This window comes from Gymnodraco acuticeps, unplaced genomic scaffold (genome assembly GCF_902827175.1).
Source record: "Gymnodraco acuticeps unplaced genomic scaffold, fGymAcu1.1, whole genome shotgun sequence".
Classification (NCBI taxonomy): domain Eukaryota; kingdom Metazoa; phylum Chordata; class Actinopteri; order Perciformes; family Bathydraconidae; genus Gymnodraco; species Gymnodraco acuticeps.
In genome coordinates, this window is record NW_022989778.1 from 854,226 (window position 1) to 871,822 (window position 17,597).

Below are 17,597 nucleotides of genomic sequence, written 5' to 3' on the forward strand. Positions count from 1 at the left end.
GTCTGCGAATTGGGGGCACTACCTTTAACTAGTGCAGGTAATACAATGACTATAGATAAGTACCTCATACAATTCACTTCAAACTATCTAAACTCCCCCTTTTAAATGTTTTGTGCAGCTGACCGGAACCAGTAAACTCAAATAAAAGTAGCATTGCTGCTTGAATATTGACACAATTTCTCTAAGGTAAGAGAGCGACCACCAGAGGGCACTTTCCTTGTTAAATCTAAGAACAAATATCCTATATTCCTGGTGAAACAGTGTTTAAATATTAAAAGTATTTGCCTCTCTACAGGGCATTTTAGACAGGCCACTTTAGAGACTGTGTGTGTGTGTGTGTGTGTGTGTGTGTGTGTGTGTGTGTGTGTGTGTGTGTGTGTGTGTGTGTGTGTGTGTGTGTGTGTGTGTGTGTGTGGTGTGTGTGTGTGTGTGTGTGTGTGTGTGTGTGTGTGTGTGTGTGTGTGTGTGTGTGTGTGTGTGTGTGTGTGTGTGTGTGTGTGTGTGTGTGTGTGTGTGTGTGTGTGTGTGTGTGTGTGTGTGTGTGTGTGTGTGTGTGTGTGTGTGTGTGTGTGTGTGTGTGTGTGTGTGTGTTGGCATGCAGTATGCTGAGAGGAGGGAGAGATATTTGAAACATTCACCTCCTTTTCAAGCCATTATGCCATCAGCCCATTAAAACCAGAAATCAAATCTCTCTGCTCACTTAAATCAGCACACGACACATGATTTGGAGCAGCATACAAATATTCCACATTCCCATTCAGGATTCGTAAACCAGACAGTTTGAAAGTATCAATCAGGTGTATGACCCTCTAATACCAGCTATGCTTTTGTCACTCTCTTAGCTAGAATCATATTTTCAAAACTATCCAATTCTACTGACAGTTGTGTCATGTACAAACTCACCATGCAGTTTTTTTTTGGGAGTTAACCCTAATCTGACAATTCAGATTGATATTATAATATAATATAATAATATTGGGAGGGATGAACCCTCTTTAATGGTCACACATGCAGAGCACACACAGTGACATGTGTTCTCTGCTTTTAACCCATCCTAGTACCAGGAGTCTAGTACTAGGAGCAGTGGGAAGCTATTGCACACACGCCCGGGGAGCAATAGGAGTGGGGGGGGGGAAGGGGGATGTCCGGTGCCTTGCTCAAGGACACCACGGCAGGGCAGGAGGTGAACTGGGACCTCTCCAAGTAGCAGTCCACACTCCATATTTAGGTCTGTTCAGGGACTTGAACCGGCGACCCATACGGCTCACAGTCCAAGCCCCGACTGACTGAGCCACTGCCGGTGCAGTGCTTGTACTGACTTACCTTACCTATCTGATAATTACATTGGGATCAATCATAGTAAAAACAAACAGTGGTGGAATATGGCTCAGTTTATCAAGGAACATTGAGGTACTTTACTTTTAATAATTCTACTTTATCACATTTAAGAGGCACAATGTAACTTTTTACTTCACTATATTTCTTTGAAAACTATATATACTTTGAAGAATCAGGTCCAGATTAATAATACTTGTACTGTTGCAGTTTAAGATGATCTTTGACTGTTCCTTTGGTGAAAAAAAAGCTGATCCTTACTAGCTGCAACATTAAGGGGATGAACAGATATGCATGCTCTTCAGTGTGTAATCCATTTCCTTTTACAGCCCTTTTATTTAAATAAATGAACAAGTGAAGTTCAATTTACTGAGTGCATTAGCTTGCTGGTATCATGAGCCATCTATGTTGGGATTTATTTTATGCTAATGTTGAAGTAACATACAGGTGGTGCAAGACGCCCCTGGAGATTGTAAGTGCGGTTTTATTCAGACGTACGGTTTATTATATTTTATTAGAAATGCCTAATAAAATGATTTTACAACAATATATGGACTTAGTTGTGCATCTTACATATAAACAGATGTTTTTATTTTGCATAAATAATGTAGTAATGAATTAAAGTGGGTTTTAAGTGGTCTATATTAACTAGAAGATGTTCTGTGCTTCAAAAGAGCTACGACAAACAGCATTATAATAATTTAAATGGCCATACCTCCGTAATTCACTTTAATCTTATACAATACCTACTGAGTGCTTTCTGGTAATGAGTTGTTCCCCTGGAAACACAATGAAGGTACATTATGTGCACATACTGTATCCAAACCCCATACTGTCTTTCATGTTTCGTGGTGAAAATTCAAGCTCAGTTTCAATGGAAGTATTTATTTGTTAAGGGGAAATGAAAATGGTTAAGCATGTGATCGTAATCAAATCGTATCTAGTTCATATGAGCTCTGTGGAATTACCCTGTGTGCTTTTACTGAAAGTCACATTACCAAATAGTTTGTATCCATTACTTTTAAATAAAGCATTTAGATGATACATTTAATGCCCTGGAGGGTTCTGATTTGAGATCTCTCTTTTTTCCCTCTGGAGCTGCTATCCATTCAGGCCGTTATCCCTGCACAAAACCCTTCACATCAGCAAAGCCACCACCCAAGGCGCTCTGAAACCATGACAAAGAATTGCTATTATGACTGTAGAGGGGCATAATAAGAAATATTGCTGTGTGAAATACTCGGTTTGTGTAATCTCTCTCAGCAGCTTCTTTATTCAAATATTCTGTCACTGCGGTGTGCTCTTGTTGTCTTAAGAAGAAACAACTTCTGTTGAGTGTCAGACTGCATTGAAAAATCACACTCAAGTGCAAGAGGCATTTGTGTGCAGCGAAACACAGCTGACGGAAACACATCAGCAGGACCTCATAATGGTCATCAACCAATAAGGTAAAAGAAAGCAATAGAGATGAAGCCACTTGAAATGCTACACTAAATATAAAAGTGAAAATAATGCCCAAAACCTGTGCCGATAAAGGATAGTATACATATTATACATATTTAACTCAAATCATTAATACAAAAAAACCCACAAGCAAGGAGTTTGAATGCTCAACGCCCTGAAAGACAATTTTTTTTCTCTTTTTCATTAAGGGTTCCTCCCTGGGAATCTGTAGGTAGACTTACTCACACAGTGTGTACTGAGATGTAGCCAGCAGCAGTGCCAGGCTGAAAATAATACAGGTCACAGTCTGTCAGTCACCTGGCTGTGTAGTCTGTGCACTGAAAAGTGTTCTCTGGTTAGTTAAGAAAAGGTAGTTGTTTTGTCACACTTAAGCATGAGACAAAACGTTTGTATCCTATCACTTGTTTAAACTCTATAAGGTAACGCTTCCTACGCTTGGAAAATCCTGCCAGGTAACAAATCCAGGAAGCAATTACATGTGAAACAAATACGTGTTATGTATTATCTACTGCAGGATTGATTTCACAGGGTGAAGGACATTCATGTGAACAGCAGGTCTGTTGTGAAAATGTGGAAACGACACTTCCAAAACAGGCTGTACGGTCAAAAGTAAAAGCTAAACATCTCCACACCTGGCCAAGAAACCATTAAGTCATTGGTATTTATTAATCCTATCAAGCCCCCACATATATATTTGGGTAATTTAATGCAATATAGACAGCAGAAATCTTCCTTATTTGCCTTTTCAAAAGATGAATTCGGTAAAATACAAGAGTTGAGGCTGTGATCTGTACAGTTACATCACATGACCCGAGACACATGATTTAATATGCGTATTGTAAACTTTAAACCTCTTATTTTCTTTAACTGATATAGCAATAAAGGTGAATGACTTACAGCAGCTCAGGATAACGTTTTTTTCCCCTATTAATTATCAGTATGAATGGTTTCAGTGGTGCACTATTATAACTGCAAAGCTCCACATGTGTGCACACAGAGACACACTGATGAGCACTGATAGGCTACATTATGTAGACATCTGGTTGCACTGAGAGGCCAAGGGTGGCTAAAAGAAACATCTTGTGCACATGATAAGACACTTGTTTCTGGAAACGGATTAGAGTCAACAGAGCTAATAGTCATTTCCATGACAAACTGTATTAGTTATTAGCTTGTTTGATGCATTCAATGTATTATTCATACAGTGTGGTTAGCGGCTGCAAGTAAGAGGAGGAGAGAGCATGGCATCCTGTTTGTTTCACACAATTTGCAACAGAAACAGTCCCCTAAACACATTATGTGGCTTATTCATGTATGCTTTATTAAATAGAATTGGATGCTTTTGCATTTATGTTTAACATCAAGATTGTTTATGAATGTGGAGGTTAAACAGCGCAGTATTTACATAACTACGTTTTTAGTTTGGGCTTAATGGGAAAACGGTATAAGAGTAGGCTCACAGTCTCAGACTTTGAAAACCAGAGGCTTGACAGGATGTTAATCTGCGTCACTCTCCACAATAACTCTCTTGGTACTGAGATATCTGCCCTTAAAACGTACTCCCTGGCTCATACGGTGTTTGAAACAGAAACCCACTCCACTCAGATTGGCCAGTATTGTTGTGGTCACTACATGTTCCCTGTGAAGGCCATGCTCCATTGAAGCAGTGCGGTTTCTGTCACTACTCTGCAGAAGCATTTGAAGTGTAATAGACAATCCCCTTCTTCATATTGTATGAAATGCTTCAGAGGGCCCTAACACACGCACACGCACACGCACACGCACACGCACACACACACGCACACGCACACGCACACGCACACGCACACGCACACGCACACACACACACACACACACACACACACACACACACACACACACACACACACACACACACACACACAATCCCCGTGCCACAACCCTCTGTTCTCCAGCCTTCCCTCTCTACGTGTGAAGCACCCTTTGCTCCCGCTCACTGCTCACTAAGCTCAGCTAAGTGTTGCTTTGAGATTTAAACATGGGAGGCCCACTCTGCCAGATGATGTAATAGGTTTGCTGTTGCCTAGATACAGGGAGACAGCGAACCCCTTATACGGGTCTTGCTGTCTTTCACTAAGACCCTCAGAGCGGTTAGAGTCAATCAGAGTTTGGGGCTAGGGGCTGTTCACTTTAGGAGCCAGCATGTCCATAAAAATGAAAGTGACATAACCTTTTTAAAAATAATATTCTCTTTAGTTGTCTTTCTCAAACAAATTCCAATAACAGCTTCAAAACATTTAATAACCTCATAGACATTCACCGTTAAAAAAAAAGAAAAGATTTTCTCATTATATTGTCTTCTTGAACACACCCCAGGGTGTTGTTCTCTAAACTTGTGATGCCTCATCTTTGTAGATAACATTAGTGCTTTGAGGATGCAAAATCTCCATTAGCAACAAACCCACTCACTCTTCACACACCTCCTCCTCTCTCCGTCAGCCCTACACTCGCACCGACGTCCCACAGATAGAAGGGGAACTCCTTCCTGCTGAGATGCAGGTCACTGTGTTTGTGTCAGTGTACGTATGTGTGCGCTATAGAGGAGCCTCTGCTTCTGTAACAGTGTTGCATTAAGTGCATCTCCTTTTTAGCCAAAACACTGAATCCACCAGTTGCTATAGCAATAAAGTCTCCAACTATGAAACTTTGTATGCTTTCACACATGAAAAGGTCTGGTAGACCTGTTCATTAGCATTGAGAAGGAGTCTTGAAATAGGAGATGGATGACCCCAAAAAGGGCCACATGTCCATGATGGTCAGGCATAAGCATAGTTAAAAAAAGAAGAGAAAAGACACTTGAAGACTCCACTTTGGACCTAAGGAATTAGATTATAATCTTTAATGACCACGCAGCCAGGCTGGTGGAATTCGTGTTCAGTGCAGAGTATTACAGCTTGTTCCATACAATTCAACAGACAATAAATAATATTGTGACAGACCTTTTTCTTTTCTTTTAAAGACCAGACGTATTACCCAATCTAAATCAAATATGGGACAGAAAACAGTCATGCACAGAGCCATGGCTCTGTGCATGACTGTTTTCTGTCCCATATCAGGACATCATGTCAGCTGGAATTCTTTACCGGTCCATATACTTCAGGGAAATTATCAAGCACATTTAAAAAGGTTGCTAAAAAATTACCTGAGTATTATAAAGTTAAATTGAACTGTGCCTGTGGGTATGTATGTACACTTATTTTGGCCTTATGATGGCTAAAATCTCTATATGTTACTTGTTAGACGCTTTTATCCAAAGCGACTTACATACTCAATACTGTGGACAATCCCCACAGGAGCAATTTGGGGTGAAGTGTCTCAGGGACACAACGACATGCTGACTGCAGTGGGGTTTGAACCTGGGACCACCTGATCTGAACACCAATGCACAACCCACTGCGCTACACGCCTCCATTATATTATATATTTCATACAGCAGTGTAAATCGCATGAAATTATGAGCTGTTTTGTTTTAGTATTGTTTTTATGTATGTTTTGTGTGTGTGAGGACACCAGGAAGAATAGCCAATGCTCATGCTAGTGCTAATGGGGATCCTAATAAAGAATAAGAATACAATTAATTTAATCATTGTCAAATGAATCAATAATGTAAACTAATAGTTTGTAGCCACCTAAGTTAGGGCTATTCAGTTCAACAGGCTTTGTTTAACAACAAGTGGCTCAACTTTAACGTGTCATTCTCTGTTTTGTAAAAGGCCTCGACATTTGAAGTGCATCCTCACACCAACACTTGATCATAGAAATAGATCACAGAAATATTTCTATGAGAACGCTTAAACAAGCAAATAGCCGACTGCCCGCAAGCCTTTTCTGACAAAGGACAGCCATCTTCCCAGCTGGATGAGTAATGATAGGCCATCATCTCACCACCATCTGCTGCCATGGTGCTGCTAGACTGGCTGTGACCTTGGGGGGGTGGGCCGGGCCGAGGGGCCTGTCTGCATGACATGGACTCTTGCTGCTAGCTGTCCATTAGTTCTGGTGATACACTGTGTGATGAGTCAGTGATGCCTTGCCTATGCTGCCTCTACTGATAGATGTGGCCGCCACATTGGCTTTCATCATTAATTTTTGTTCCTAAAAAAGGCACTCCATGTGGTTTCTGCCTCAAAAGAAGAGAACACGAGATGGAGCAGATTAGCTATGATGTTGAAAAGGAATGGCTGATGACTTAGTCCTCAGAGTCCCCAGTAGACTTAATAAAATGAAGCCATTTTCAATGTGGCAGCAGCTAAGTCTGACATTTTTGTCACCATCATGTTAGGGTGAAGCTGTGCTCGTTTCCAAAATAAAAGTAGAGCCTGTCACACTTTAATTTTTCATTTTCCTCTCACACCAAAGCCAAAACACTTTCATTGCAAACTGCCACCATAGTTGAACAAGTTACACTGCAGATGGATAGTGTGAGGGGCTCATAGCTTCATTGTTAAATAATAGCGCTGACATTGCACTGACTCACGTTACACAAGGATTTTATTGACACACTGGAGGTGTAAATGAAGTCTTCGAAGGTATACAAAGATGGACAGTTTAAAGGGAAATAAACTTACTTAGATACTGCAATTAGACCAGTGGGTATTGCAACAATACTCCTCCTGGAGTAGTCTCTGTAAGGCTCCCCCTTCAACCCTCACACTTTCTCCCCTAAGCTCTACACAAACAAGAAAGGGAAATCTCATATGCACAATAGATGCGAGTAGGGTAGCTAATTACAGCAAAGATCGGACAGAAATAATCACTGAAAAGGCAATATATCGCCAGGAATAATGAAGTTGCCGTGACAGTCGCTTCTGCTTGAATTATTAGCCCTTGGAGCTCTGTTTCGCTGTGGTCACTTAGTCATGGTTGAACAGTGAAAAGGCCACTGTAGACAGGGGAATTATGGGTAAAGGGCTCAGATTTCTTTTTTAGCTTCCCGCTCAAATGGTGTCATGAGACTGCTGAATGTCACCGTAAAAGAATATATTTTCCTCTGGTCACTACTGCTTGTGTGGTTGTGTATTTTTGCATTTAAGAGTGAGCATACATGCCTATGCCCTGGCTGTATGTATAGTCTGTAAATAATGGTACAACTATGAGAGTGAGGCTGTGTGTGTGTATTTTGATGTATTTACTGCCTGGGGTAAAGGTTTCACAATACACCATGCCCGAAGGCACATTTTATCTGTAGAGCGGAGACTTTCAGTTTTTTTTGGGCAGCCAGTCACACACAGTTCTGTTTTGATACTCCAGGCCCACACAAACACTTACATGACCTCCGTTTGCACTTCACCTCCTCTTCCTTTTTCCTCCTCACTGTCTAATATAGCAGAAACACCTTTTAAACAATTGTTGTCACCTTAGCAAACAGCTGCAGTACATCCACAGTGTTTTGATAGCGCTGTGTGTAATCCTAGCATCCATTGCTGCTGTCTGTCTGTGAGTTTCCACTGTGTATGTTTTCCCTCTTCTCGGGGGAGAGGAGTGCTGCTCAGCTGACAGCCGAGGTCATCACACTTGTTTTTATCTGTGCTGGTGATGTGACATATTTTCAAACATCCATAAGACGAGGCCTGGAAGAGTCATCGAGAGCAAAAAGACACACACAACCGTTTTCTCTCTTTATGTCCCGGCAATGAAATCCCAAACTGTAATTCTTAAGGAGATGCTATTTGATGTTTGGAAATGTAATGTAATGCTAAGTTATTCTAACACATCCTAATACCAGGATGGGGAGCATTCAGGAAATAGGGATGTCCAAAGTAAGGTGTTACCAATAAATGAAGATATGATGTACAGTACGGTGAGGTGTGTTTGTTATATATGTCTGTGTCACCCTTTATGGCGCATTTAGCATGTTGCTATGGCTCATTAATGTGCGAGACGGCTCAGTGCTGCTGACAGCACAGCAGCGTGTGTATTAATTATCAGGAGGAACAGGATAATCTGTCAAGATGAGTGATACAGACATGTGTGTCCTCTGGCTGGATATATTTAGCATTTGAAGGCTGTAACGTTTTTTCTATAATAAGTTGTATTTATCTCTTTCACTCTCCTCTTAATTTATGGGTGCTTTGCTCTCCTCTCAGGATAAGTGCAAAGTTGTAAGTGAGCTCTACCTTGCAAACCGTCTCCCACTGACATATCTGGTGTTGCCTGGCAACCACTTAGCATTCTTGTGAAGGATACCCTTATACTCGTATTTAAAAAAGGGTCCAATGAAGGCTAAGTTCCTTGTACTCATTCTGTGGGTGTTTGAATATGGAATACATTTCTCACCAAACAGCCAACATCACTGCGCCAAGGTTTTTGCTGCAAACGTTTCTTCTGATTGGCTGAAAAGAAGAAGCAGAAGCACAGCACATTACACACAGCTAAGAGTTATAGGAAAACTTCTCGTGTGAGATCGATAGGCTGCAATGCCTTGAGGGGGTGTTTGAGAATGGATTGTATAGTTAAATGGAATCAAATGGATGCTGTGTAACAGAAAGGTCAGTTTCTGTCTTGGCTTGCACATTGTTTTTGCTGGAATGGCTGCAAGTTAAAACACAGGCTTCAAGTATCCACAAAGCATAGAGTACAAAGACAATTGTCTCTCTATAATAATTGCATTCAGACATTGTTGTGACTAAAAACATTAGGTGGTTACTCCTTAGAATCACATTTTAAACTCACTAAGTGTACTTTAGCGTTTAATCTGACTGATTCCATACTTTTCAGGCTGATAATGAAATAAATAATTGAGAGTAAAAAAATGTATTGCAGATATGATTCCACTTTACAAAAACATTAAAATAGCATCAAAATGTTTCAATCTTTCACTTTTATTGGCTGATAGATTGTCCACCCTTTAAAGATATTTCATTGCTTCATAATACACAGATGGTGCCTTATATATTTAATTACACAAGTGATACTGTAATATGTTAAGCAATTCCTAAATCCTCATTACTTTAAATCTAGTAGAATACTGATTCCTATTTGTTCATTTAACCTTTCATTTAATTGAAAAAGCCAATAATTAAGAACTCATCACAGCACTTTTTCCGTACAGCTAAATCATTGTGAGAATTTAGCGACAACACCAACAGCATTATCAACACTGTGGATAACATATGGCGGCCATATTGATAACTTCATTATATTGTCATGAGGAACATTTGCAAGAAGTCACCATCACAGCCAAATGACATGGTAATGGATTCAGAACAGCAGCTGATGGGTCTGTAACTGTAATTATCTCCACATCTTGCTTTTACTTTCATTAGCAGCCTGTCTTCATAGCGCGCTGACTGTGAGACGGCCAAATTAGAACTAATTAATAAGACCATGGAACTGTCCCAATTGACTAGGAGAAAAATGTCCAGCTTATTGAGCACAACAATAGTGAACAAGTAGAAACAAATGGTGCAACTGTTTTGTGTGGTTCTGAAGAAATGGTGTGTTGCCAGATCAATTGAAAGACCAGAGAACACTGTACTGTAAGCTAATGTTGCTTGTTTAATTGAATTGTGGCTTTGTTTTGTGAATATGAAGACATTAAAGCGAGTCATTACATTGCTCTTGAAACATTGTGTGCAACATCCCACTCAGTACGCAGCCTAATTGAAAAAGCATGAAAGGAAACACACTTGGACTAAATACAACCTGGTACAACATTCTTGCAGTGTGTGAAAGAGTTGGCCCAGCTACTCATTACATGTCTTTACCTGTAAAACTCACTATTTCCAGGGGCATTGTTTATCTAATGATGTAATGGGCAAAAGTAGGAATTGTTTATTGACTGGAACAAAGAGACCCAGGTATTCCACTGCAGAGAAATCATTAGTCTTAAATCTTAATCTGTACATCATTATTTGTTTAAAGACTATAACAAATAAATAACCAAGCGCATTTGTTCGTTGTTTTCTAGACTCTCTGGCTGTTCATTAGGCTATTTTAAAACCTGTTGTGTTACTTGTCATGATGATTTGCATACTGCAGGTACTGTAGTGCATCAGTCATTTTCAGCCATTTTGTTTCACTCTACAGTTGTTTTATTTTTCTGAGTTCCTTATATTTCCCTTTTCCTTTGAGCAGAAGTGTGATCTTTTTCAGAATGTGAGTTTGTGAATGAATGAGTAAAGGGACAAGTGGGGAGGACACATGAGAAATCACTTACAGATACTTGTCGGTAAAGGAGTGAGTGTATATGCAGTCTTAGAGAGGAGAGAGAGTCTACCAAATTAAATGAAGGCTGCGCTGCCCTATTATTTATTCACATGGTGTAAAGCATCCTTGAGTAATTCTGATGAATCACTTCCCCTGCGGTAAAATCAATATGTGTGGCACACACAACACTTCAGCCAAAAACAAACCTCAGACATGGAAGCTGTGTTTTCCCTCTCGAACCCGATATGCATCAATTAAGCATCAGAGGTTACAGGTTGTTTGTTCATATCTGTAATTAATGAAGTTATAACCTCATGCTTTGGTATCAATTAAGAGAACATGATTTATTTAACCGATTTAGGTCACAATGTGAGACTGTAGGGACCAGGTACCACCAGGGGAATTAAAACAGTTTCCTGTTGTAATTGAACAAGAATAGGCCATGCCAGCTGAAAGCAGTTTAAAGCTGCGCTTCACAAGATTTCAGAGTCAAAAGACATTGTATAAATCCTGCAGCGTAAATCAAAAGTGGAACAGAAGAGACAAACTGAAGAATGAGCAGTGAGACTTGGCAGTGATCAGCTGCTACTCTATTATTTCTTTGGCAGTCTTTTGTTAATTATCCTCAGGAACCTGCACAAGGTTTCTGAACCAGCATGCACAGGTTTTCTCAGTTTGCAGATGTAGCAAAACAAAACAGGTTTTTGGCCATAGCGCTGAATATTGTCTGTGGCAATGAAGGAAATTAAGGATGCCAATTCTACATTTAAGGGCAAGATGTTTTTTAGAGGTTTGTCAATATTGGTGGGAACAGTGAACAATGATATTAAATCATTATTAAACATCTCTCCAATACAAAACTGTCAGGATACTTTTGAGGCATGAGTCTAAAGGGGATGATTTGACATGCAAAATGTCAGTTGCCACACCCTATGTGTACTGTGATTTGTAATCAAAATTACACACATTTTTGCATTTACACGTTAATACACAAAGCCCTTACCCACTGTAACTTTATTCTTTAGGATAGTTGTAAGAAGTTTTTTATCTTTGCTGCCAAGTGGGAGCAATATTAGAGAAATAAATTAGTTATGCAAATTAATAACGAAAGGAAGGTACAGTCTTGTATTACATGCCACATGCAGCAGTCGGACAATAAAATATGATTCTCCTCAAGGATCCAGAGGATTGCCCAACATCTCAGCATCACACTATGAGATAGCTTCAGCATCACATTGTCAACACTCATAATGCAACATTCAAAACCCCCTTGCGTCTCAGCTTTTCTTTGCATTCATCCCATCTGTGGTATTCCTACCACTTTAGTTTCTGATTCGACTGGAAAATCTTTCATAACCAAACTACTAAATAATCTACAATATGTTCTTTGAAAGCTTACTGGAAAGAGAATGTAAAGGAAACAAAAATCTATAATAAATGTGGTGCTTTCCCCATGTGTTTTCCTTTTTACCATTTTGGCCCCAATTGGAAAAAAAACCCCACAAATTGAATTTAAAAAAAGGAAAGGGAAGTCACATTTTGGTCGACTCTTGGATTTCATAAGATCTCTCCACTCAGTTGAGCAAAAATACCGTATACCCTTATGATTAATTAGAGGTAACTGAACTTCATCGGCAGAGAAGCTCACGGCTTCCTTTCTGCCTGTAGGGTCCCTGGAATAATGGAGTGAAAACCAGCCCTATTAAAAAAAGAAATTCCTTTCTCATTTTTGGCAAATATCAGCACCCTGGAGTCCTGCAGTAGCTCAGTAGTCTTATTCAGAGTAATAATGTTGAAATAAGTCTTGTGTTACTCTGAGTAACTAAGGCTCTATTTGCACAGGACCAATTTAACCATGAAGTCTTATTTCAGTTCATCTGTGACTAAAAAGTTTAACGATTATTTGCAGTTTAAATCACCTGTACATCTAATAAATAAATCATACTCTTAGTATTAGTGTCAATTATTCGGTTTCTTTCTACTAGTGATCATTTGTATGTACTGTATGTCAGTGGTTCTCAACTGGTGGGTCGCGGACCCGTTTCAAGTGGGTCGCAGATGTGTGAGTGAAGAAAAAAAATAATATATATATTTCCGATTTTCTAACGCTGTGCATGCAGTAGGCGTTGGACTGGAAGTACCGGAGACCATGAACGGTTTTGAAAACTTCTGTCACATAGTGATCATCTTCTCAATAAAATATCTTTGCTGATGTTTTTCCGAGTCTTCTGGCCTTTGATCAGAATCAAGATTGTTGCCGGAAGTCCCCACGGAGAATAACTTTGCAGTAGAACTCTTCTTTATACATCCATGGGTACAACTTCAGATAAAAATGAACACATAATGAAATATGACCCCCGGTTTGATGATTGACAGGTCACAGAACAATGTGGGCTATCTACCCTTACCCACAATTTAAAGTAATTCACACAGACTCTCTCCTCTTTGCTCTTCTCTCTGAGTGGAGCAGCAAGCTGTCAGAACAAAGTGAAAAACAAACAATGGCATAACATATTATTAATATGTCGGGTAGCAATAGATTTATTTATTTTCTTCTCAGAGTGTACCAGAATGGGTAGTTTATATGTTAGTATTTCAAAAAATCTCCTGGGGTTGGGTTTTCAGCATGTGTGCCTTTTTATATAGTTCAGCTTTGATTCCATCATCTCATTAAACCTTTTTTAAAAGCATACTTTAGTTCTGTGAAGGGATATAAGGGATATATGCACTGTACTTCACTTTAATTAATAATGTATGCTGAAAAGAGTATATTTTACTGCACGATTTTTTGTTGAATAGATTTGAGTGGTTAAAAATTTCGGGTCGCGATTTATTGACTAAGGAAAAGGTGGGTCCCGAGGCCTGACCAGTTGAGAACCACTGCTGTATGTTATATAAAATAGAGGTAGTTGTCTGTACATTTGAGCTTTTTCCATGAGCTGATCCAGCATCCATCAAATGTTATAATTATTTCCTTATTGATTAACCTGAGACTCATTTTCCAGAGTTTATGTTGGCGTATTGATATTAATTTATTTATTTATTTTCTGTCAAACAACTTATTGATTAACCATTTCAATTTTTGTTTGTCTACTCTATACACAAAGTTAAGGGGATAATTCATCAGCTGCTATGCGAAAGCTATTTTGAAATGAAAAAGGCTTCAGGCTTCATTTACGATTTTTTTCTTACATTTTGTGTAAAGAAAGACATCTGCATTGAGATCTGTATGAAATGTGCTCTGTAGTTACAGTATGGTCCATTTAACATAGTCTTTGATATGCAGGAGGTAGACGTTAACATGTACCGTGTAATTGTCCAATGCAGTAAGCCTCACAAGGGACCTGTCAGAGTGGAGAACAGCTGTTCGCTCCTTCAAGTGGAATGGAGACCGCTGAGTATTTAAAGACACCGCGCTGACACTCATACAGGTGTTGCTTTGATCAAATTATATAAAGTCCAGAGGGGAAATCAAGCATTCAGAGTTTTTCTCTTACTACTGTCAGTTGATTTGAATAAAAACACTGACATAACCAAAGCGATTGGCCCTAGGGTTTGCAACTTGTAGTCATAATTAAAGTCCTTCCCAACCCTCATTAACCCTCATTAATTACTAAATGGGCTGTAATTAATCTGCAGTGACATTTTGTAGAAACAGGCATATAGATTGTTTCCGTTAACTCTTTTTAACAACTTTTAATTACTGACTAATATAATACATTTCTGAATTAAAGCTCCTTTTTGAATAGAAATAGTATATAAAATAGTTTGAAAAATGGAATAGGAAGAAAAAGATATGAGCATGACATTTGTCTCGGCTCAGCTGAAAGGGAAAGAAGAACATTATGTTAAAGTAGTGTTTGATTGACAGGTGAGGCCACATGCAAAATCACTCAGCAGCACTGATGGATACGGGCAGTTACCTCTTTGAAGTGTGCTCTGGACTGTAGCCTGTATCTGCATTTAGATCCCAGGTAAATTCAATCAATCAATGAGCTCTGCCTCAAACAGAGAATGCATATTTATACCTCAGCCTGACTTAAGACGACACTGCAAATCAATAAATGGGATTCTCTCCTGGCAGCCTGTGCATAATGACACTAAGGACGGCAGAAACTGACAGCAGAGATATTAGGATGGCTGGGATTAACGGTATGCTTAAATGTTCCCTTAAAGTCAGTAAGGAAGTGTACTGTTAACAAAATAACATATACACAGACAATGTAGTAGTTTGACTGAGCTCATATTTTAATCCCACAGTAAATATGAAATAATGAATCAACAAATAAAAGAACAAAAATGTGTTTAAACTAATTGAAAGATAAGGAAGTATTTTAGAACGATATTATCACATTTATTAGCTTTTCGAAAGCTAGATTATATTTATTGTGACACAAGTCTGGGTCAACAATACATGAACTCCTCCATTTTTTACATTCCAACTTTTTTTCTACCTCACATATTAGCAGTCCAAATATGCAAAAATTAAAAATATGATAACGTCTGATATAGATTCTTTACACATGAACATTTCCCTGCTTTCATTAGTGGGCATGATACCTGACAAACTCTTCTTCATCAAATCTTTGTATGACTTTTTTTTCTTCTGTTTGGCTCCACAAAGCAGCCTTCAATCGCTTGTGTCACGAGACAGGTGGTTGCCACAGCAACATGCCTTTATCCTACCTACCATCTCTTGAGTGTTAGACAAATGGTGAGACCCGGTTTCAGAGGATCACCCTGCTGCGACATCAGTGACCTGACTGTAATTGCTAGTGTCAGGGCACCTATTATACACGTTTGGAAGTTATGGCAATGCAATAAGTGTAAATGCTAATCCTACTCTCCTGTAATTATGTAAAATGGCTTTTCTCATAGGAATTAATTTGACATTTCACTACCTTTTATAGTGTTTATTGGGGAGATCCTGCTGTTTGGATATTTTGCTAAGTATCATTCTCTTCATATAGCTTATTATAACATGATCTTATTGTAGTTTCCTTTGCTTCTGCTTGAGCAACATTCAGGATATTTTAATCTGTTCAAGAACAGCCATCAGGAAGAGGGCGATTTTTTTATATATGTAATGGACATCACATTTGGTTAGTCATTATTAAAGCTCAACGATTTGGCCGTTTGACAATCTGGTTCAGGTTGTACAGGTATTTTTGGGATAAGTTGTACCCCGCCCTACCCTACACCGTTTCTTCCCCCCCCTCAGTCTCTCTGTCTCTGCTGCAGTAAGCTCCAGACAGATGGAGCGGTACATGACAAAACAGCCTAATTAAGAGCATGGTGCACCTTTGAATTCCCACACGTTGAAACCCTCTCCAGAACCGTGACAGAACATGTTGGGCAGCGAGGAAAGAAGAAAAACATTTTTCAATTTGCATCATCCATCTTTGTCTTCAAAGTGCTTGGCTTTTACTCCTGCCTGGAAAGCCTTGCAAAAGAGTATGTAACAAAAAGGCCATTAAAATGTTTCTATGGCACATCACATGCAGTCAACACAGAATGACAACATGCAACGCCTAAGGAGCAACACAACTTTTTATTTACATGTTGAAGATCATTTAGCCATGGATCAAAAAATGGCAAATTGTTGGTCATGCACACTAAGAATACTAGTTTTTTTTTGCTTTAGGATGAAGATATACTGCTTTTTGTAGGCAGCTTCAGATACAATAAATGCAGCTTCTAGTACTGCAGTTAAATAATTGTTCTTCTAAAGAATAGCTGCTCACCTTGAGACTTGATACTATACATCCTTGTCTTTGCTACTTAAATCAGTTATAGGCATATTGATATGATTGATTAATAAGTCGATCAAAAGCAAATTAATATCCAATAATCTAAATATGTTTATATGGATCTTTAATAGACAGATGCACTTAATATTTTATTTATTTTAAGGATCATGTTTTGGTTTTATTCAGAAATACTGGAAGCAAATTCTTGAAATTGCTTGACATGACACGTCCCATCTGGAGCTGTTCTTCTGGTGCTATTTTACATCACTTTACTTAGCAGTTAGCTTAATTTTTAATGTTAAGCGGAAAATGCGTGCGAATGCTGTAAACTGTGTACATTTGTTGCTGAATTTAGCTGAAAAAGCTGAATGTTTTATTAGTTGAATGGTTTCTGTAGCTGCTTTTAGCTACAGAAATCAAGTAAGTGTGTTGCTGAACTTAGCGGACAAATGCAGTGAAATGATTTGAATCAAAATTGTTACAGCTCAAATGCATTGCAATGACTTTGTTGAAAACTTGAGAGTGAAATGCAGGGTGTTCTCTACCTGAAATGTTTGAGACATTTTTCCTGTAAAAGGTTCTCTAATGCTCTCTAAATTGAGTCGATTTTAAGTGGATTATTTTGTCCTACACTGAACTGAATGTAACCAAATGTGATAGAAACGGTTTACTCTCGTAGGCTGCAAGATGGAATGTGACATCGTGAGTTCATACCACGCATCAAAGTAAATCATGACTCCAAAGGATCAAGCCAACAGGATTCGGAATGTATTCAGATGACATAAATATGATGACATCAACACAAATCCAACTGATATTTAAATGTATCTTTTACAATAAAACAACAACATATATTCCTGT

The 17,597-nt window shown here is 38.9% G+C and overlaps 1 protein-coding gene across 11 annotated transcripts in view; it reads left to right on the forward strand.

The window, feature by feature from the left end:
* Positions 1–17,597, forward strand: part of LOC117548990 (disks large-associated protein 2) — a 105,254-nt gene that overhangs the window by 14,897 nt on the left and 72,760 nt on the right. The gene's annotated exons all lie outside the window — the stretch shown is intronic.